Below are 22,055 nucleotides of genomic sequence, written 5' to 3'. Positions count from 1 at the left end.
TACTGAATTTGAAGGAATGGTGGGGTGGGGGGGATCCTGATGCCCTGGAAACAGGGGCTCAGTGCAGTCTCAAAGTCTCCTAGCACTCTCTGACCCTCTGAGGCACAAACTCAGTGAGAAGGAGCCAGCTGATGTCGCTGGGTCCCTGAGCTGAGATCCAGTGTCCAGGGACAAGGGTTAGCTCATTAAACCCTCACTTCCACGTTACCAGAGCTTAGCCCCTCGCCAAGCTGCCTGGCACATGGGGAGTGTGGACACTACACCACAGGTGAGCCCGGCTAGGGCAGGGCCGTGGGAGCCCAGCGAGGGTCAGATGCCAAGAAGGGGGGTGTGATCCATGGAGAGATCTATGAGGATGGAGCTCAGGCCAGGAGACCTGGGCAGAAAGAGGCCAGCAGAGAGCACAGTGGAGAGGGCACAGTGGCCCTTTAAAGGCACATTCCCTAACCCAGGAGCTGTTGTAGAACTCACTGCATATTCATGTCTCTCTGTTTGCAGGGAAATCCCTGGCTGAACTTGGTAAGTGCCATGTGCCTCCTTTCCCGCATATGACATTGTGTCCTATGCCAGCAGGCATGCTCCGGGGACTGCTCACCTCTTGTGTGTTTGATTTCAGGCTGGAGTAAAGTCAGCAAAAATTCAGGTAAGCGAAGCTGGTATTTTAATGACAGACACACGCGCGCACACACACACACACCACTCTGCTGCCCAGCAGTTGCACACATGCCAGAAGTCACAGGGAAAGAGCAGTATGGTCAATGAAAATGCCAGATTCATCCCCAGTTTCCTTGCACGAAACAAATGCTCACACTTAACTATGGAGTCACGAGTGCTCCAGTGTAACTGTGATCTATGATCTACCTCAGAGTGTGCCTACAGCCGGGAACTTACCCACTGTCAGTTCAGGGGGGTAGGTGCTCACAGAGGTTGGTAATTTATGGTTCAGAGTTGTCATTTTACTGGACACACATGGTGAATTCTCATGCGTTGTGTTGTTGTTGTTTGACTTCATGAACTAGAATGGTTCTAGGAAACTTTAAATTACCTTAACTGCAGCGGGTAATTGTCTTAATGCTTTTTGGACTCTGTTTTTACGGAGCTGTCAATCAGTAGCCCTTTGGCCAATTCAGTTCAAATTTGGTAGAAAAATTCTTCCTCAGACCCAGACCAGACTCAAATTTGGTAGATTTGATGCAACTCTGTGGATGTTAGACTAGAGGGCTCCCAACTCAGGTGTAGATTGGAGACTCGGCTGTGGTCTTAGCTGTGGAGACGTGGTAGCGGCCCCATAGCACAGATTTTGTGGTAGGTGACTATTGAGTTCTTTTTATGGTTGAAATGATGACCGTGTGCGTAACACCTGAGCTCACTCCTCACAGTGGTCTCTGTAGAAGTTACAGACAGTTCCCCTGAAAGAGCTGGAGATGCCTCTAGCTCCCATTGGGACTATCTGCCCCTAGTGCCTGGGAGGAGAGCTGCAGTGAAATGCAGAGAAGCAGGTCCCCGGGAGGTAGAGGCTGGATATCAGAGAGGGTCCTAGCTAAGACAGAGCTGGGGGGAGGATGGGAAATAGCCCCAATGAGCATAGGCACCAACTTCTGCTGGTGCTGGTGGGTGCTTGATCCCACCCCTGCCCTGCCCCCATTCCAACCCCTTCCCCAAAGTCCCTGCCCCAACTTTGCCTCCTCCCTGTCCCTATTGGACTCCTTCCCCAAATCCTCACCCCGGCCCTCCCTCTTCCCCAAGTGCGCCGCGTTCCCCCACCTCCCCCCTCCCTCCCGGAGCTTGTTACGCAACAAAACAGCTGTTTCGCAGCAGCCAGCACTGTGAGTTGGGGGAGAAGCGGGGATGCGGCGCGCTCAGGGGAGGAGGTGAAGTGGAGGCGAGCTGGGGCAGAGGGGCAGGGAGCTTGGCTGCTGGTGGGGGCAAAGCACCCATTAATTGTTCTCCGTGGGTGATCCAGTCCCGGAGCACCCATGGAATCAGTGCCTATGTCTATGGGCTGAGCTCTGCCCCTGATGCTCTGCCCCATCTCTGCAGCGACGGTGATTCTGGATCCGGACACGGCTCACCCCAGCCTCCTGGTCTCTGAGAATCGGCGATCTGTGAAATGGAGGGGCCTGCAGCAGGATGTGCCTGACAACCCTGAGAGATTTGACAGTGAAACCTGCGTGCTGGGCTTGGAAGGGTTCACCTCGGGGCAACACTACTGGGAGGTAGAGGTCGGGGGTGGTAGGACCTGGGCAGTGGGGGTGGCCAGAGAGTCTGTCAGGAGAAAGGGCTGGATCAAATTTTCTCCTGAGGAGATGATCTGGGCTGTGGATCAGTGTGGGAGCCATTACCGGGCTCGTACCTCCCCAGAGACCCTCCTGCCCCTGACTGGGAGCCCCGGGAGGATTGGGGTGTTTCTGGACTATGAGCGGGGCTGGTGTCATTTTATCATCCTGGTATGGAGGCCCCAATCTACAGTTTCACCACTTCTTTCACTGGGCAGCTCCATCCTTTCTTCTGGGTGTACTCCCCAATCACGCTGTGTTCCTGAGATATGGCATGGGGGGGGGGGATAGCACCTCTCATTGGTCAAAGACTTTTTTGTTCTGTTGTTTTTCTGAAATGGACTAACTTTTCATTTTTAAATATTTTCCATTAAATATAAGAACATAAGAACGGCCGTACTGGGTCAGACCAAAGGTCCATCCAGCCCAGTATCCTGTCTACCGACAGTGGCCAATGCCAGGTGCCCCAGAGGGAGTGAACCTAACAGGCAATGATCAAGTGATCTCTCTCCTGCCATCCATCTCCATCCTCTGACGAACAGAGGCTAGGGACACCATTCTTACCCATCCTGGCTAATAGCCATTAATGGACTTAACCTCCATGAGTTTATCCAGTTCTCTTTTAAACCCTGTTATAGTCCTAGTCTTCACAACCTCCTCAGGCAAGGAGTTCCACAGGTTGACTGTGCGCTGTGTGAAGAACTTCCTTTTATTTGTTTTAAACCTGCTGCCCATTATTTTCAATTGGTTGCCCCTAGTTCTTATATTATGGGAACAAGTAAATAATTTGTCCTTATTCACTTTCTCCACACCACTCATGATTATGTTTTCCCAATGTTTATAACAGTACTTTGCATTTATCAGCCCTGAATTTCATCTGCCATTTTGTTACCCAGTCACTCACTTTTGTGAAATCTTTTTGTAACTCTTTTCAGTGTTCTTTGTACTTAACTATCTTGAGTAATTTCTTATCTGCAAATTCTGACACCTCACTGTTTATCCCTTTTTCCAGATCATATATGAATTAGGGCTGTCAAGCAATTAAAAAAAAATCCTGATTAATAGCACTGCTAAATGATAATAGAATACCATTTATTTAAATGTTTATATTTTCAAATATATTGATTTCAATTACAACACAGAATAAAGTGTACAGTGCTCACTTTATTTTTGATATGTATTTGCACTGCAAAAAAACCAAAAGAAACAGTACTTCCCAACTTACCCAATACAAGTACCGCAGTTCAGTCTCCTTATCATGAAAGTTGAACCCACAAATGTAGAATATGTATAAAAAAACCCTGCATTTAAAAACAAAGCAATGCAAAACTACAGAGCCTGCAAGTCCACTCAGTCCTACCTGGCCCAGCCAATCACCCAGACAAACCAGCTTGGTCACACCTGCAGGAGACAGTGCTGCCCACCTCTTGTTCACAATGTCACCTGAAAGTGAGAAAAGGCGTTCCTATGGCACTGTTGCAGCCAGTGTTGCAAGATACCTATGTGTCAGCTGCGCCAAAGGCTCACATGTTGTCTCATGTCTCAACCACCACACCAGGGGACATGCGTCCATTCTGATGATAGTTTTGCTTGATAATAGTCCAAAGTAGTGTTAACTGATGCATGTTCATTTTCATTATCTGAGTAAGATGCCACCAGCAGAGGGCTGGTTTTCTTTTTTGGTAGTTTGGGTTACGTAGTTTCCGCATCAGAGCATTACTCTTTTGCCCTGCTACATGCTGAGAATTAACTGACTAAGCAGCAGTTCTGCAGAAAAGGTCCTAGGGTTTACAGTGGATGAGAAGCTGGATATGAGTCAACAGTGTGCCCTTGTTACCAAGAAGGTTAACAGCATTTTGAGCTGTATAAGTAGGGGCATTTCCCGCAGATTGAGGGATGTGATTATTCCCCTCTATTCCACACTGGTGAGGCCACATCTGGAGTACTGTGTCCAGTTTTGGGCCCCACACTACAAGAAGGATGTGGACAAATCAGAGATAATCATTTTTGTTGCCCTCTGCTGAACTAAGGGGCTGGGGCATATGACTTATGAGGAGAGGCTGAGGGATCCGGGCTTATTAAGTCTGCAGAAGAGACGAGTGAGGGGGGATTTGACAGCAGCCTTCAACTACCTGAAGGAGAGTTCCAAAGAGGATGGAGCACTGGCTGTTCTGAGTGGTGGCACATGACAGAACAAGGATCAATGGTCTCAAGTTACAGTTGGGGAAGTCTAGGTTGGATATTAGGAAAAAGTCTTTCTTTAGGAGGGTGGTGAAACACTGGAATGGGTTACCTAGGGAGGTGGTGGAATCCCCATTCTTGAAGGTTTTTAAGGCCCAAGTTGACAAAGCCCTGGCTGGGATGATTTAGTTGGGGTTGGTCCTGCTTTGAGCAGGGGATTGGACTAGATGACCTCCTGAGGTCTCTTCCAACCCTAATCTTCTATGATTCTTTTAAGACTTCTGAAAGCATGCTCCACACCTCATCCCTGTCAGATTTTGGAAGGCACTTCAGATTCTTAAACATCGGCCTGAGTGCTGTTGCTATCTTTAGAAATCTCACACTGTTACCTTCTTTGCATTTTGTCAAATCTGCTGTGAAAGTGTTCTTAAAATGAACAACATGTGCTGAGTTATCATCTGATACTACTGTAACATTAAATATATGGCAGAATTTGGGTAAAACAGCGCAGGGGACATACAATCTCCCCCAAAGAGTTCAGTTACAAATTTAATTAACACATTTATTTTTTTAACAAGCATCATCAGCATGGAAGCACGTCCCCCAGAATGTTGGCCGACTCATGAAGGGGCATATGAATGTCCAGCACATAAATACCCCACAACGTCAGCTACAAAAGTGCCATGCATATGCCTGTTCCCACTTACAATGTCACCAGAAAGTGAGAAGAGGGCAGTACCACCTCCCGCAAGTACAAACAAACCCGCCCATCTTAGCAACTGGCTGAACAATGAATAGGACCATGTGGACCTACAGGGCTTTAAAGTTCCACATTTTTTTCCCCACTCAAAGACAGAACAATCTACACTTGTAAGCTGCACCCCCACAGCAAAGACAGTGCACTGCAGCACTTCCACAAGGTGAACTGAAAAACATCATCTCTCCTATTTATCATTTCTACAATGCAAATATCTGTAATAAAAATCATACACTTTGATTTCAATTACAACATAGAATACAATATATATGAAAATGTAGAAAAACATAAAAATATTTAATAATTTTCAATTGGTAGTCTGTTTTTTAATAGTGCTATTAAAGCTACAATTAAGGGTGATAGATTTTTTTATCACAATTTTTTTGAGTTAACTACAATTGACAGCCCTAATTTTAACTTTTAATTAACTTGTATAAAGTAGTTTATGCTCAACAGACTCAAACCTTCCAAGAAGGCTAGCCAAGACTCCTCCCCCAATAGCACTGCTTCAAGGACTGATTACATTGAAACAAATAATAAATAAATAATCATGAAGTCCCTCAAGGTGAAAACTTTAAAATGGAGGGGGAGGGATAGCTCAGTGGTTTGAGCATTGGCCTGCTAAACCCAGGGTTGTGAGTTCAATCCTTGAGGGGGCCACTTAGGGATCTGGGGCAAAAATTGGTCCTGCTAGTGAAGGCAGGGGGCTGGACTCAATGACCTTTCAAGGTCCCTTCCAGCTCTAGGAGATTGGTATATCTCCAATTATTACCTTAACAATACAAGCTCAGTCAATTGTTATGCCAACCAGTTTTGACAATATCCCCTCAAAGGTAAACAGCAAAGCAGAAAAAGAAGTTAAAATAATAATTCCTGTGACACTGCATAAAAAGGAAGATAACTGTTACACTAATATGGTCACCACTGTTACAAATGTGCAATAAATCTTGTACAAAGTATGTCATGCAAGGTATCAAAGGAAAAGTTAAACTGCTAAGCATTATCCTGTTTAAATCCATGTATCCTCTATGCATATGAAGTTATGAATATGTGCCATGTGTTTGTATCTCAAACATTGTTGTTTTCTTGAGTGACAGTCTGTCATAAACAGATAGTTAAGGGTTAAGGTCTCTTTTACCTGCAAAGGGTTAACAAGCTCAGTAACCTGAGAAACACCTGACCAGAGGACCAATCAAGGGACAGGATAATTTCAAATCTCTGTGGAGGGAAGCCTTTGTCTGTGTTCCTTGTTGTGTCTTTGTTCTCTTTTTGGATCTAAGAGAGGCCAGACATATCTGCAAGTTCTCCAAGTTTTCCTGAAGTATTTTCTTCTGTTCAGTATAGTGAGTATTAGAAAGGTGGTTTAGTCTTATAATTACTTTCTACATTTGCAATTATGTGTTTGCTGAAGAAATATCTTTATTTCTGTTTGCTGTTACTTTGATTATTCTGAGAAAGGAGGGCGGGGAGGAAGCCTCTCCAGGTTTATAAGCTAGACCCTGTGTATTTTTATCCTGGTGTTACAGAGATAGTGTACTTTCTTTCTTTCTTTCTTTTAATAAAATCTTTTCTTTTTAGAACTTAATTGATTTCTTCCCTTGTTTGGATTTTCAGCGGAAGGGAAGGGGGAGAGGGAATCCCTCTTTATTTGAATCCAGGTATCTCTCCTAAGGACTAGGAGAGGGGAGGGGGGAAGGAGGTGGGGGAAATGGGTTATTTCCCTTTGTGTTGAGATTCAAGGAGTTTGGATCTGTGTTCCCCAGGGAAAGTTTGGGGGAACAGGGAGTGTGCCAGACAGTAACAACCTGGCTGGTGGCAGTGAGAACCAGATCTAAACTAGGATTTTAGTTTAGAGGAGTCCATGCAGGTCCCCATCTTGTGAACGCTAAAGTTCAAAGTGGGGAATAAACCTATGACACAGCCAAAGAGAGATTTGCAGCAAAGCTAGCCAGCCTGGTTGATGACTCATTAAGGACAATCTGCTCACCCAGTGAGCCCCTTCTGGAGAGGTGTCAGAGAGCACTGAAGCAATGGCTGCCTCATGATTCAGCAAGGCATGTAAGGACATGTGATCTAAGACCCCATCTCTTGCCAGTAACTTTCCATGCACTTGGGTTAAAAGTCTAAAAGGAGACTGACATCACTTTATTTTCATTCCTGCCCCACATCTCTGGATATGATTTAGAACAAAGGAGAGCTTTGAACAAAGGACTGATGACCTACAATGTAATGGGTGTACCAAAGAGACATGTTACAAACTATCAGATTTACTATCACTGTGAACCTGATCTATAGACTCTGAAATAAATTGTAATGTATATGATTCCTTTAACCATTTAACAACTCTTTTCTTTTTATTAATAAATTTTTAGTGTTTTGTTACTAAAGGATTGACTACAAGTGTCGTATTTGATAAGACCTAAAGCATATATATTGACTTGGGGAATGGCTGATCCTTTGGGATTAGAAGAACCTTATGTATGATGTATCTGGTTTTCAGTAACCTCTCCTCATAAAGACCAGATGTCTGGGTGGTGATGGGGCTGGCATGCCTAAGGGAAACAGGCTTTAGCTTCTTGTTAACCAGTGTGGTCATACAATTCACTTTTGTTACTGACTTGTTGAACTCCAATGTTAGAGTAACCACCAGTTTGGGGTGTGTTTGCCCTGTTTTTATCATCAGTATGTCCTGAATTTGGCACTTTCAGCTGTGACCCCCACAAGGCACGGTCACAATTCCAAAAGAGGAAGAATACTTAGGGCTGTTTAATTATTTAATGAATGCTTAATTTTAACAAAATTGCTTCAAAAAATCCTACACAAGACAAGTTGCAAACTGGTCTCTTTCAGATGGCTATCACCCACATAAAGTGTTTCTTTGTCAATGAGTAGCACTGGACAAAACTAATGGCTTGCATTTTTTTCCCCCAAAAAATTCCTGTGAAATGTTTTCCAATTTATTTTTCATAATTCTGCAAGAAGTTTTTGGATACAGGGCATTTTTTAAAGGGAAGCTGATGAAAACTCATAGGTCTCTTTTATACTAAAAATTCTCTAATTCTTTTTATTCTTCTCAAAACTTGGAATTTTCCAAAATGAATATTTTCAGCTTTGAAAATCCTACCATTTGACTAAGCTGAGGTCTCAAAATTGGCAAAGCAGAAGAAATCCTGATATTATGGTGATGAGTGTGGTGTAAGAAGCTACATAGAATAGAATAGAACCCAATAAACAATACATCATAGGACCTCTCCCCTCAAATAAAAGGTTTAAGTTGAAAATTTTGTAATAAAAAAAATCTCAGGAAAATCCAAATATTTTCACAAAAAAAATCTTTTTGTAAATGGGCCAAATTTCCTCAAGATATTTTTTGAATGAAAACTTTTGTTCAGCTCTAATTAACATCTGTAATTGCATATAATCAATGAATGTTTCCTGATTCTTAGTAATGTAATTTACTGAGGAGTGGAAGAGATAAGAACACGTGTCAAACCCTGTTCCAAAACATCACATTGTCCAAACTGGATAAAGGCTCCAAGAAAGCTGATTCCTAACCAGTAACCATGTTCTGTGACATTATTGGTAAAAGAAACAGAGTCGGGAATGGAGGGAGCTCCGGTTGTCTGGATGAGTGTTGACTGGGGGTTCACAGCATCCAGGAAGGCTTATCCTAAACCCAAAATGATAGGTACACCTCTACCCCGATGTAATGTGACCCAATATAACAAGAATTCAGATATAATGCGGTAAAGCAGTGCTCCAGGGGGGCAGGGCTGTGCACTCACGTGGATCAAACCAAGTTTGATATAACATGGTTTCACCTATAACACGGTAAGAGACCTGACATGTAATGTCTGCAGAAAAACAGGGCATAAGTGGGCAAAATGCTCAAAGGGTTAACTTGGTGAAAACCCAGCCAGAGGGAATGCCACCTCCTTGTGACTATGGGGCTGACAGGCAACCTGTAGCTCAACCTCAGCGTGTGAATTATGGGACTGAACATTTGGAGGAAAGCAGTCACCCAGCCAACTCCTCGGGATGGTGACGGATGGACTCCCAGTCAAGGCACCGATATACCTGTGGTATTGTACTCTCCTGGGCTCAGGCACACCTGACCTCCAGTGGGAGTGGTGGATAATGGAAAGACATTCAGGAGTGGAAAGATTCTGGGACAGAGAGACCCCTTGTCACACCCTGGGTGGTGCAACCCCATCAAGTGCTAGCTTGAAGGGCTGTGCAACCTGGATTAAGGTCCTAAATATGGAGCCGTTCACCCTACCTATGGTTCAGGTCCCTGTGCAGACCCAGGAAGGATTGGGGGGAGGGGCTAGTAGCTGGGGGTCTCCAGGATATCAGTCTGGGGAATGACTGTATCATTCTGAGACAAAATTTAGCCCCTGTTTCTGTACCAGCCAAAGATTCGAATCAAGTGAGCCAGAAGGCTTAGAAAGGAGGTGTGGATGAAAATGCAGGTACCTTGGCTGGCAGGGAGAAGGAGGCGTTTTTCCCCCTTGCTTGCAACACACAGGCAAGGCTGTTAAGCTCAGGGCACCTTTCTGTCTGTAACCAGACACCTGGATCTGAATGGGGCAGAGGAATGGCCCCCACTCACCTCCACAGGGGAAATGTGTGTGTGACACTGACTCAAATGCTGTGATCAAGGGAGCCAGCTCACGGCCTACTGTCACTGGGGAAGTAGAAGCAGAGCTGAGCACGGTGGTAGCTGAGACCCAGCTGAGTGTGGGGCAACAAGTGCGAGGAAAGATGAGCACCAGACATGTTTGTTTTCTCCAGGAGTGGGAGAAGCCCCAGGGAAGGTAAAGCAGCTGGAAGGTCACTGCTGGTAACAGAGACACTATGTTGGAGAATGGGTGTGGCCATGGTGGGTTCTCTTAACCAAAATAAACTGAATCACAGCCCACCAGGGATGGGTGGAGGGAGGGAAGCTGAGCAAGGACTAAAGAATCCTGTGGCACCTTATAGACTAACAGACATTTTGCAGCATGAGCTTTCGTGGAAAATTTCCAGGGGCAGGTATATATATGCAAGCAAGAAGCAAGCTAGAGATAACGAGGTTAGTTCAATCAGGGAGGATGAGGCCCTGTTCTAGCAGTAGAGGTGTGAAAACCAAGGGAGGAGAAACGGTTCTGTAGTTGGCAAGCCATTCACAGTCTTTGTTTAGTCCTGAGCTGAAGGTGTCAAATTTGCAGATGAACTGAAGCTCAGCAGTTTCTCTTTGAAGTCTAGTCCTGAAGTTTTTTTGCTGCAGGATGGCCACCTTAAGATCTGCTATTGTGTGGCCAGGGAGGTTGAAGTGTTCTCCTACAGGTTTTTGTATATTGCCATTCCTAATATCTGATTTGTGTCCATTTATCCTTTTCCGTAGAGACTGTCCAGTTTGGCCGATGTACATAGCAGAGGGGCATTGCTGGCATATGATGGCATATATTACATTGGTGGACGTGCAGGTGAATGAACCGGTGATGGTGTGGCTGATCTGGTTAGGTCCTGTGATGGTGTTGCTGGTGTAGATATGTGGGCAGAGTTGGCATCGAGGTTTGTTGCATGGGTTGGTTCCTGAGCTAGAGTTACTATGGTGCGGTGTGCAGTTACTGGTGAGAATATGCTTCAGGTTGGCAGGTTGTCTGTGGCCGAGGACTGGTCTGCCACCCAAGGCCTGTGAAAGTGTGGGATCATTGTCCAGGATGGGTTGTAGATCCCTGATGATGCGTTGGAGGGGTTTTAGCTGGGGACTGTATGTGAGGGCCAGTGGAGTCCTGTTGGTTTCTTTCTTGGGTTTGTCTTGCAGTAGGAGGCTTCTGGGTACACGTCTGGCTCTGTTGATCTGTTTCCTTATTTCCTCATGCGGGTACTGTAGTCTTGAGAATGCTTGGTGGAGATTTTGTAGGTGTTGGTCTCTGTCTCAGGGGTTGGAGCAGATGCGGTTGTACCTCAGTGCTTGGCTGTAGACAATGGATCTTGTGGTGTGCCCGGGATGGAAGCTGGAGGCATGAAGGTAGGCATAGCGGTCGGTATAGGGTAGGCATCCCGGACACACCACAAGATCCATTGTCTACAGCCCCGAGTCCACTCACTGGCTTTGCCGGGCTTGGGCTGCTGCAGCAGCTCAGCAGGGAGGAGCTGCCTTCTGGAGGCACTGGAGATCCAGAGCGACCCGCTTGTGGGGGCAGTGAGCCCCAGCCATGGAGGAGCCGGCACGGCGCAGGGGGGCAGCAGCTCTGCAAAGATGGCGACACCGCTAGTGGGGAGCAGCCATGGCCCCCGGCCCTTCCTGCCCAGGCTGCGGCCCGGCGCCACCCCTCCTGTGTGTTCCTCCAGCAGATGCATGTGGGCAGAGGCTCCTGTGTGCCCCCCGGTTCCCCTCTCGCCGTGCTTGGGCTCTGTGGCTCCCGGGAGTGTGAGCTGCCATCGCCGCTGTCCTTCCCGGAGCAGGCTTAGGGCCCTGCACCCCGGTGGCAGTTCACATGCCTGGGAGCTGCAGAGTCCGAGCACAGAGAGTGGGGAGCTGGGGGGTGCACGGGGACCGGTGCTTGCATGCATCTGCTGCAGCCTGCAGGAGCCCCCAGGGGGTATGCCAGGCCCCAGCCTTGGCAGGAGGGATGGGGGGTGAGACTGCTTCCTGCTAGTGGCACCACTGCCTTTGCAGGGCGGCTGTTCCCCTGCGCCGCGCTGGCTCCTCCATGGCTGGGGCTCGCCGCCCCCACAAGCTGACGATCTGGCTCTCTGGTGCCTCTGGAAGGCAGCTCCTCCCTGCCAAGCCAGGGCACCGCTTTCTGGCGTCCCCAGGGCCGTCCTTAGGATTTACGGGGCCCTATGCAGTATTATTAAACTGGTGCCCCTATGCCCCATGGCAGCCTGAGCTTGCAGCCTGGCAGAGGGATGGGGGACAGAGGGACAAGGCAGAAAGAATAACAACACACCCGGCCCACCTCACGGTGGCAGAGAGTCACAGTTCCCCGCAGAGACCCCTGTACCCTCTCCCTCACACAGAATGGACGTGCAGAACGTACCTAATTAAAAGTACTAAACTTGGGAATAAAAAATGTCAGTCACAGGTTTTTTGATATGCCCTGAAGTTTGTTAGACATTTATTCGCAAAACCTTTGTAGTAAGGGTGAGTCAGCTGCCTTGCTGAATACAGCATTAAATATTATGGAATACATGATGCAGCTCTTCTCTGTTTTACATTTTCTTAATCAGTATTTCTAAGCTTATTTTATATTTTAAATGTACTCTTAAGCCTTCATAAAGCAATCATTCCAGATTACTACATATTTAACTCATTGAAACAGACATTATTTTAAATTACTCAGTCACAGAGGTATAGTGTGTTCATAACAATGTTCACTGCTTTTAGAAAAAGGGAACACTAGTTTACTGTGTGTGATCTCCATAACAACAGACATGTTTATGAAATTCCACCAACTTTAAAAAATATGTTTCCAAAGATTTTAGGCATAACAAGGGATTTTATATCTTACTAAGGTACTGATTTTGCTAGTGGGTTCTCTTAAAACTAGTTCATCAGATAGTCAGAAGTAAAGAAAGGGAAACTCTTTGTCCAGCTATCTGGTAGCAAAGGGCTGTTGTCCCTTTAAGGGCTCTCTTCAATGGGGGGTGGTGTGGTGAAGGGAGAAATGGATGGACACAAAGGACAAGAAGACTTTGGGAGTAAGTTTTTTTTACTATAGTCATTAAAATATGTATTTTAGATAAGGGTCGTCTTTTGAAGAATTTATTTAAAAAAAAACATAAGTCTCAAAATCCAAGCATTTAAGGCAAAAGATGATCGTGCATCTAAACATCTATGCAAGGATTTTTTTAGAGATGTAATTTTATAATCTTCATCCACGCACTAATGAAACATTTTTAAAAGCAAATTTTAAACTAAGGTCCTGTAGAGTAACATGTTCTGAGTAGATATTACAGTCATGCACAATTGTTTTTGTCAGTACATTCAGACACTGACAGTATATACCTGGGGGTTGGCAAATGCCTGTTAAATGGCTTCATTACCCCAGCTTCAGCAGCCACAATGTTCTGAAGATTCAGAGCAGGCTACACAGTGGGGACAGAAGGCCAGCAAGGATAAATGGCGGCATGTGACTTCCAGAAGAGGAAATAGTACCAGAAATGTCCATGTACCAGAAACACAGATGCAGGTGAGCAACCGTTTTCATGTTCTCTCTGCAGGTACTAGTGCAGAGAGTGGAGTGGATGATACATCTGAGGGAACAGAGCAGAAGGAGACTCCACTGATTGGAAGGCATGAGATGCACCGTCCTAGGGATGGGGGTTCCACGACCACCACTCCCAAGAGGAGGAGGAGGGTGGTGGTGGTCGGGGACTCTCTCCTCAGGGGGACTGAGTCATCTATCTGCCGCCCTGACCGGGAAAACCGAGAGGTCTGCTGCTTGCCAGGGGCTAGGATTCACGATGTGACGGAGAGACTGCCGAGACTCATCAAGCCCTCGGATCGCTATCCCTTCCTGCTTCTCCACGTGGGCACCAATGATACTGCCAAGAATGACCTCGAGCGTATCACTGCAGACTACGTGGCTCTGGGAAGAAGAATAAAGGAGTTTGAGGCGCAAGTGGTGTTCTCGTCTATCCTCCCTGTGGCAGGAAAAGGCCTGGGTAGAGACCGTCGAATCGTGGAAGTCAACGAATGGCTACACAGATGGTGTCGGAGAGAAGGGTTTGGATTCTTTGACAATGGGATGGTCTTCCAAGAAGAAGGATTGCTAGGCAGAGACGGGCTCCACCTCACGAAGAGAGGGAAGAGGATCTTTGCAAGCAGGCTGGCTAACCTAGCAAGGAGGGCTTTAAACTAGGTTCACCGGGGGAAGGAGACCAAAGCCCCGAGGTAAGTGGGGAAGTGGGATATTGGGAGAAAGCACAAGTAGGTGAGTGCAAAAGGGGAGGGCTCCTGCCCCATACTGGGACAGCAGGACGATCAGTGAGTTATCTTACATGCCTATACACAAATGCAAAAAGCCTGGGGAACAAGCAGGGAGAACTAGAAGTCCTGGCACAGTCAGGGAATTATGATGTAATTGGAATAACAGAGACTTGGTGGGATAACTCACATGACTGGAGTACTGTCATGGATGGCTATAAACTGTTCAGGAAGGACAGGCAGGGCAGAAAAGGTGGGGGAGTTGCGTTGTATGTAAGAGAGCAGTATGACTGCTCAGAGCTCCAGTATGAAACTGCAGAAAAACCTGAGTGTCTCTGGATTAAATTTAGAAGTATGAACAACAAGGGTAATGTCGTGGTGGGAGTCTGCTACAGACCACCAGACCAGGGGGATGACGTGGACGAGGCTTTCTTCCAGCAACTAACAGAAGTTGCTAGATCACAGGCCCTGGTTCTCATGGGTGACATTAATCACCCCGATATCTGCTGGGAGAGCAATACAGCGGTGCACAGACAATCCAGGAAGTTTCTGGAAAGCATAGGGGACAATTTCCTGGTGCAAGTGCTGGAGGAACCAACTAGGGGAAAAGCTCTTCTTGACCTGCTGCTCACAAACAGGGAAGAAATAGTAGAGGAAGCAATAGTGGAAGGGAACCTGGGAGGCAGTGACCATGAGATGGTCGAGTTCAGGATCCTGACACAAGGAAAAAGGGAAAGAGGTAGAACAGAGACCCTGGACTTCAGAAAAGCAGACTTCGACTCCCTCAGGGAACTGATGGGCAAGGTCCCCTGGGAGAATAACATGACGGGGAAAGGAGTCGAGGAAAGCTGGCTGTATTTCAAAGAAACCTTATTGAGGTTGCAGGAAAAAACCATCCCGATGTGTAGGAAGAAAAGTAAATATGGCAGGCGACCAGCTTGGCTCAACAGTGAAATCCTTGCTCGTCTTAAACACAAAAGAACAGCTTACAAGAAGTGGAATATTGGACAAATAACCAGGGAGGAGTATAAAAGTATTGTTCAGGCATGCAGGTGTGAAATCAGGAAGGCCAAATCACACTTGGAGTTGCAGCTAGCCGGAGATGTTAGGAGTAACAAGAAGGGTTTCTTTAGGTATGTTAGCAACAGGAAGAAAGTCAAGGAAAGTGTGGGCCCCTTGCTGAATGAGGAAGGGAACCTAGTGACAGAGGATGTGGAGAAAGCTAGTGTACTCAATGCTTTTTTTGCCTCTGTCTTCACAGACAAGGTCAGCTCCCAGACAGCTGCACTCTGCAGCACGGTATGGGGAGGAGGTGACCAGCTCTCTGTGGAGAAAGAAGTAGTTTGGGACTATTTAGAAAAGCTGGACGAGCACAAGTCCATGGGGCCGGATGCACTGCATCCGAGGGTGCTAAAGGAGTTGGCCGATGAGATTGCAGAGCCATTGGCCATTATCTTTGAAAAATCATGGCGATCGGGGGAGTTCCTGGACGACTGGAAAAAAGCTAATGTAGTGCCCATCTTTAAAAAAGGGAAGAAGGAAGATCCAGGGAACTACAGGCCAGTCAGTCTCACCTCAGTCCCTGGAAAAATCATGGAACAGGTCCTCAAGGAATCAATCCTGAACCACTTAAAGGAGGGGAAAGTGATCAGGAACAGTCAGCATGGATTCACCAAGGGCAAGTCATGCCTGACTAACCTAATTGCCTTCTATGATGAGATAACCGGCTCTGTGGATGAGGGAAAAGCAGTGGATGTGCTATTTCTGGACTTTAGCAAAGCTTTTGATACAGTCTCCCACAGTATTCTTGCCAGCAAGTTAAAGTATGGGCTGGATGAATGGACAGTAAAGTGGATAGAAAACTGGCTAGATGGTCGGGCTCAATGGGTAGTGATCAATGGTTCCATGTCTAGTTGGCAGCCGGTATCAAGTGGAGTGCCCCAAGGGTCGGTGCTGGGGCCGGTTTTCTTCAATATCTTCATTAACGATCTGGAGGATGGTGTGGACTGCACCCTTAGCAAGTTTGCAGATGACACTAAACTGGGAGGAGTGGTTGATACGCTGGAGGGTAGGGATAGGATACAGAGGGACCTAGACAAATTAGAGGATTGGGCCAAAAGAAATATGATGAGGTTCAACAAGGACAAGTGCAGAGTCCTGCACTTAGGACGGAAGAATCCCATGCACTGTTACAGACTAGGGACCGAATGGCTGGGCAGCACTTCTGCAGAAAAGGACCTAGGGGTTACGGTGGACAAAAAGCTGAATATGAGTCAACAGTGTGCCCTTGTTGCCAAGAAGGCTAATGGCATTTTGGGTTGTATAAGTAGGGGCATTTCCTTCAGATCGAGGGATGTGATCATTCCCCTCTACTCAGCACTGATGAGGCCTCATTTGGAGTACTGTGTCCAGTTTTGGGCCCCACACCACAAAAAGGATGTGGATAAATTGGAGAGAGGCCAGCGGAGGGCAACAAAAATGATTATAGGGCTGGAGCACATGACTTATGAGGAGAGGCTGAGGGAACTGGGATTGTTTAGTCTGCAGAAGAGAAGAATGAGGGGGGATTTGATAGCTGCTTTCAACTACCTGAAAGGGGGTTCCAAAGAGGATGGATCTAGACTGTTCTCAGTGGTAGAAGATGACAGAACAAGGAGTAATGGTCTCAAGTTGCAGAGGGGTTTAAGTTGGATATTAGGAAAAACTTTTTCACTAGTAGGGTGGTGAAGCATTGGAATGGGTTCCCTAGGGAGGTGGTGGAATCTCCTTCCTTAGAGGTTTTTAAGGTCAGGCTTGACAAAGCCCTGGCTGGGATGATTTAGTTGGGTTTGGTCCTGCTTTGAGCAGGGGGTTGGACTAGATACCTCCTGAGGTCCCTTCCAACTCTGAGATTCTATGATTCTATGAAAAGTAGAAATAAACAATTATTTAAAGTTGATGTTCTAAATCTTCAAATCATTACATATACTGAATGGTAGCATTCTCTTGTCTCATATTCTTGTATGAAATGTTTAATAAATAATAGTATTTTTCAAAGGAAATTCCAAGAAAAAAACAAAATCATAGAATCATAGCACTGGAAAGGACCTTGAGGGGCCATCAAGTCCTGTCCCCTGCTCTCATGGCAGGACCAGCACCATCTAGACCAGAGGTGGCCAACCTGGAGCTCCAGAGTCACCTGCGGCTCTTCAGAAGTTAATATGCGGCTCCTTGTCTAGGCACCAACTCTGGGGCTGGAGCTACAGGCGCCAACTTTCCAGTGTGCTGGGGGGTGCTCACTGCTCAACCCCTGGCTCTGCCACAGGCCCTGCCTCTAGCCCCTCACTCCACCCCTTCCACCTCCTCCCCTGAGCCTGCTGTGCCCTCGCTCCTGCCCCCTTCCACTTCCCTCCCCCGAGCCTCCTGCACAGCTTGAAACAGCTGATCGGGAGCAGGGAGGGAGGGAAGGCGCTGATTGGTGGGGCTGCCGGTGGAGGGGAGGTGCTGGGAGTGGGGTGGGGGAGCTGATGGGGGCTGCTGACGTATTACTGTGGCTCTTTGGCAATGTACATTTGTAAATTTTGGCTCCTTCTCAGGCTCAGGTTGGCCACCCCTGATCTAGACCATTCCTGACAGGTGTTTGTCTTACCTGCTCTTAAAAATCCCCAAGGATGGAGATTCCACAACCTCCCTAAGCAATTTATTCCAGTGCCTAACCACCTTGACAGTTAGGAAGTTTTTCCTAATGTCCAGTCTAAGCTTCCTTTGCTGCAATTTAAGCCCATTGCTTCTTGTCCTATCCTCAGAGGTTAAAAAAAAACAATTTTTCTTCCTCCTCCTTGTAACAACCTTTTAAATACTTGAAAACTGTTCACATGTCCCCTCTCGGCCTTCTCTTTTCCAGACTAAACAAACCCAGTTTTTTCAATTTTCCCTCATAGGTCATGTTTTCCAGACCCCCAATCATCCTTGTTGCTCTTCTCTGGACTTTCTCCAATTTGTCCATATCTTTCTTGAAATGTGGCACCCAGAACTGCACACAATACGCCAGTTGAGGCCTAATCAGCACAGAATAGTGTGGAAGAATTTCTTCTCGTGTCTTGCTTTCAACACTCCTACTAATACATCCCAGAATGACGTTTGCTTTTTTTGCAACAGTGTTATATTGTTGTCATAGGTCTCACCCCCACTTGGAGCTGTTGGGTTCCAATGTGGGGACCTGCACTGGTTTCCCTCTAAACTAAAATCCTAGTTTAGATCTAGTAAAAGCTGCCACCACCCAATCAATTACGTGGATTGGGACACAATCCTTCCCCAAAATCCTAGGGGATCCCAAGAGCCCCAAATCCATGGAGTTCTTATACCCAGGATAAATAAACCATTCCCCCTGCTTCCTCCCCCCTCCCTTTTCCTAGGAGAGACACCAGGATTTAACTACAGAGGGATACCTCCCCCTCCCCTTTCCTTGAGAATCCACCCAAAGAAAGATCAACCAAGTCCTTAATAGAAAAGAATTTATTAAAGAATAAAAAGAAAGTAACTTGTCTCTGTAATCCAAGATGGAACAATACAGGGTCTAAACTTATCAATTTCTGGAGAGAGTTCCCCCTCCTCCTTTCTCAGTAAAAGCAATATCAGTACAGACTTAAAGAAATTCTATAGCAAAACACAGAATTGCAAATACAGAAATAAAAGTATAAGAATACTAGTTCCTTGCTAATACTCACTAGCTTGAATAGAAGAATTTGTTGCAGAAACCTGGAAGGACTTGATTAAGATGTCTGGACTCTCTTAATACCCAAGAGAGACTCTCTAAGAAAACAAAGAACAGGGAAAAAGAACTTCCCTCCACGGATTTGAAAATAATCTTGTCCCTCATTGGTCCTCTGGTCAGGTGTCCACAGGTACTGCTTGTTAACCCTTTACAGGTAGACAAAAACCTTAACCCTTAACTAACTGTTTATGACAAGTGTGGAAGAATTTCTTCTCGTGTCTTGCTTTCAACACTCCTACTAATACATCCCAGAATGACGTTTGCTTTTTTTGCAACAGTGTTATATTGTTGACTCATATTTAGCTTGTGATCCACTATGACCCCCAGATCCCTTTCCGCATTACTCCTTCCTAGCAGTCATTTCCCATTTTGTATGGTGTGCAACTGATTGTTCCTTTTAAGTGGAGCACTTTGCATTTGTCCTTATTGAATTTCATCCTATTTACTTTAGATCATTTCTCCAGTTTGCCCAGATCATTTTTAATTTTTATCCTATCCTCCAAAGCACTTGCAACCCCTCCCAGCTTGGTTTCATCTGCAAACTTTATAAGTGTACTTTCTATGCCATGATCTAAATCGTTGATGAAAACATTGAAAAGAACTGGATCCAGAACTGATCCCTGCAGAACCTGACTTGTTATGCCCTTCCAGCATGACTGTGAACCACTGGTAACTACTCTCTGGGAACGGTTTTCCAACCAGTTATGCACCCACCTTGTAGTAGCTCCATCTCGCTTGTATTTCCCTACTTTGTTAATGAGAAGGTCATGAGAGACTGTATCAAAAGCCTTATTAAAATCTATTTTCGCTTCTGAACCTACCCCATTTTCACTGTTTAAGCAGAGTTCAGGTTGAGAGTACATATCAGTAAATTAAACATAAAAATCTGTAATTATCACAAACTTAAAGCATTTCAAACCCAAGAAATTCAGAATTAATTTTATGTTTCTGTCTCTATTATAAAAGTATTAAAAAGATGATACAAATGGAGAATGTACCTGTTTACACATGTCCAAAACTGTGTAAATACATACTCAAAAATTTAATATAAACTCCAAGATAGGCTGTTGGTTGCAAATTTTTCAAAAAAAAAATTAAAAAAAGCTCTTTCCAGAAAGTACCAATTTGTTGAAACTGAAACTGGTTGTGGGAAAATAGCAGTTTCAGTTTATTGATTTCACCCCAGAATTTCCAATAGCCTGATTCAGACAAAGGACTTGAACCATGGTCACTCACATCCCAGGTACATGCCCTAATCACCTTGTTACTGGCTTTCTTCATCTCTCCTCTTGGAGCTTTCCCACTTTCTATTAAATAATGAAATATTTATTGGACAAGGGACTTGAACCTGGACCACCAACATGCCCAGTGGGCACCCAAATCATTAGGCTATTGGCTGTTCTGAAGCTATTTTCTTTGTCTCACTTGCTCTCGCTCTGATTTTTCATGAAAAACTTCACAAGGTTTCTGTTTCATCCCAATACCGAATAGGAAAAATTTCAAAATCTTGAAATATTTTGTGGAAAATGGTTTCCTGCCCACACCTATTACTGAGCCAACAGAATGCAAATAATAATAAAAAAGTAATTCTTGATTTAAAAACACGAAAAGGCATGCACCCTCCCAAGAATAACTGTGCATACACTGGTACATAGATCTTAAACCACCCATGTAAATCTAAACTCCTCTTACGGAAGACCAAAAATAGCACATAACAAAACATGTAAGATTAGGTCTACTCCCTGTCAATACATAGACAAAGCTATGTCAATCAGCATCCTCTGTAGCAACAAAAAATATACCACAGCTGCAGAACGCCTTGGGGGAAACTGGAAGCTTAAGTTCCCCTATTAACTTCCCCACCAAGAGTGTCTCTATTTTGTTCTTACTTTTTAAACAGGCACCATGATAGTGATGTTCTAGTAACAGGTGTTGAAGAATAGGGCATAAATTTGTCAGTAATTCCACTATTTCATTCTTTATTTCCTTTGGAATCCTTGGATAACAGTCATCTAGCCATTGGAATGTACTGTGCGTGAATCCCTCAACACTCCATTCAAAAGACAAATGTATACCTTGAACACCGGCCGTTCCTTTTAGTAATGCAGTGCACAGGGTACTGCAAGCTCTTGTTTAACCATTTATAATTTCATACTTCTGTATAGAACTCCTAATTTCTAAAATATCATAGCGGGTTTTATTCAGTGGATAACATCATTCCAGAGCATAAGTGATTCTGAATTGTGGGGAGAGTTTAACTAGCATAATCCATGTGATGAGAGAGTTGAGATTTCCACGCATGAAATGTAGGCAATGTCCCAGATAATTGGTGGGATACCAATAATACCAATTTGGTACGCAAGCAACTGCAGTGTGGAGATGTGGAAAAAACTTGTAACTAAGGCTAAATATTTGGAATCAGAAATACAAAAAAGTAACAATTTTTCTCAAAAAAACAAAGGAAAAGGAAAAGTCGTGGCACATAATATTGTATTACATTGTTTTGGTAAATTATGAGATGGTAACTTTTTTATTTGACTAGAAAAATGGTTTAAAAGTTTTAAAAATCACTTACCACACTGCACAGAACAGGTGGAGAGCCAAAATTAAAAAAATCATGACTAAGTCTTTCTCAGTATCAGGATGCCCAGAATGACAGAGCATTATTTATGAGGAAAAAATAACATGGATTTTGTCCCAGAAGTCACGGCCACAACAAACACATAGTGTCACTTTTAACCCCGGTCAAAGTCTGAAATATGAACAAGCCCGAAAAGTGTAAAGAAATACGACTTCTGATGGAGATGAGTCCCTGAATAACAATTTCCACATCTGAGATAGCACAGTAAGGAATTGCTGGCAATGTCAGTGTCTCTTACTCTGGCATTTTATTTTTGAAATCTTACAGACATCCTTCAGTTCTGTAACGATGACACATTAATAGCTGGCATTTATCTTTACAGAACACAAGCAGATCAGACTGGTAAATGGTGCAGATCATTGCTCTGGGAGAGTGGAAATTTATTACAATGGTATCTGGGGAACAGTCTGTGATGATTCCTGGGATATATTGGACTCCAATGTCATTTGCAAACAACTGGGATGTGGACACGCCATCAATGCAACTGTCTCTGCTCATTATGGGGAAGGAGCTGGGCAGATCTGGCT

At 45.2% G+C, this 22,055-nt stretch overlaps 1 pseudogene; it reads left to right on the top strand.

Moving 5' to 3' along the window:
- Window positions 1–2,713, top strand: part of LOC120393807 — a 55,816-nt pseudogene extending 53,103 nt beyond the window's left edge.
- Window positions 2,714–22,055: the final 19,342 nt, after the last annotated feature.

Source organism: Mauremys reevesii, unplaced genomic scaffold (assembly GCF_016161935.1).
Source record: "Mauremys reevesii isolate NIE-2019 unplaced genomic scaffold, ASM1616193v1 Contig32, whole genome shotgun sequence".
Lineage (NCBI taxonomy): Eukaryota > Metazoa > Chordata > Testudines > Geoemydidae > Mauremys > Mauremys reevesii.
This window is presented reverse-complemented; position numbering and strand designations above follow the sequence as displayed.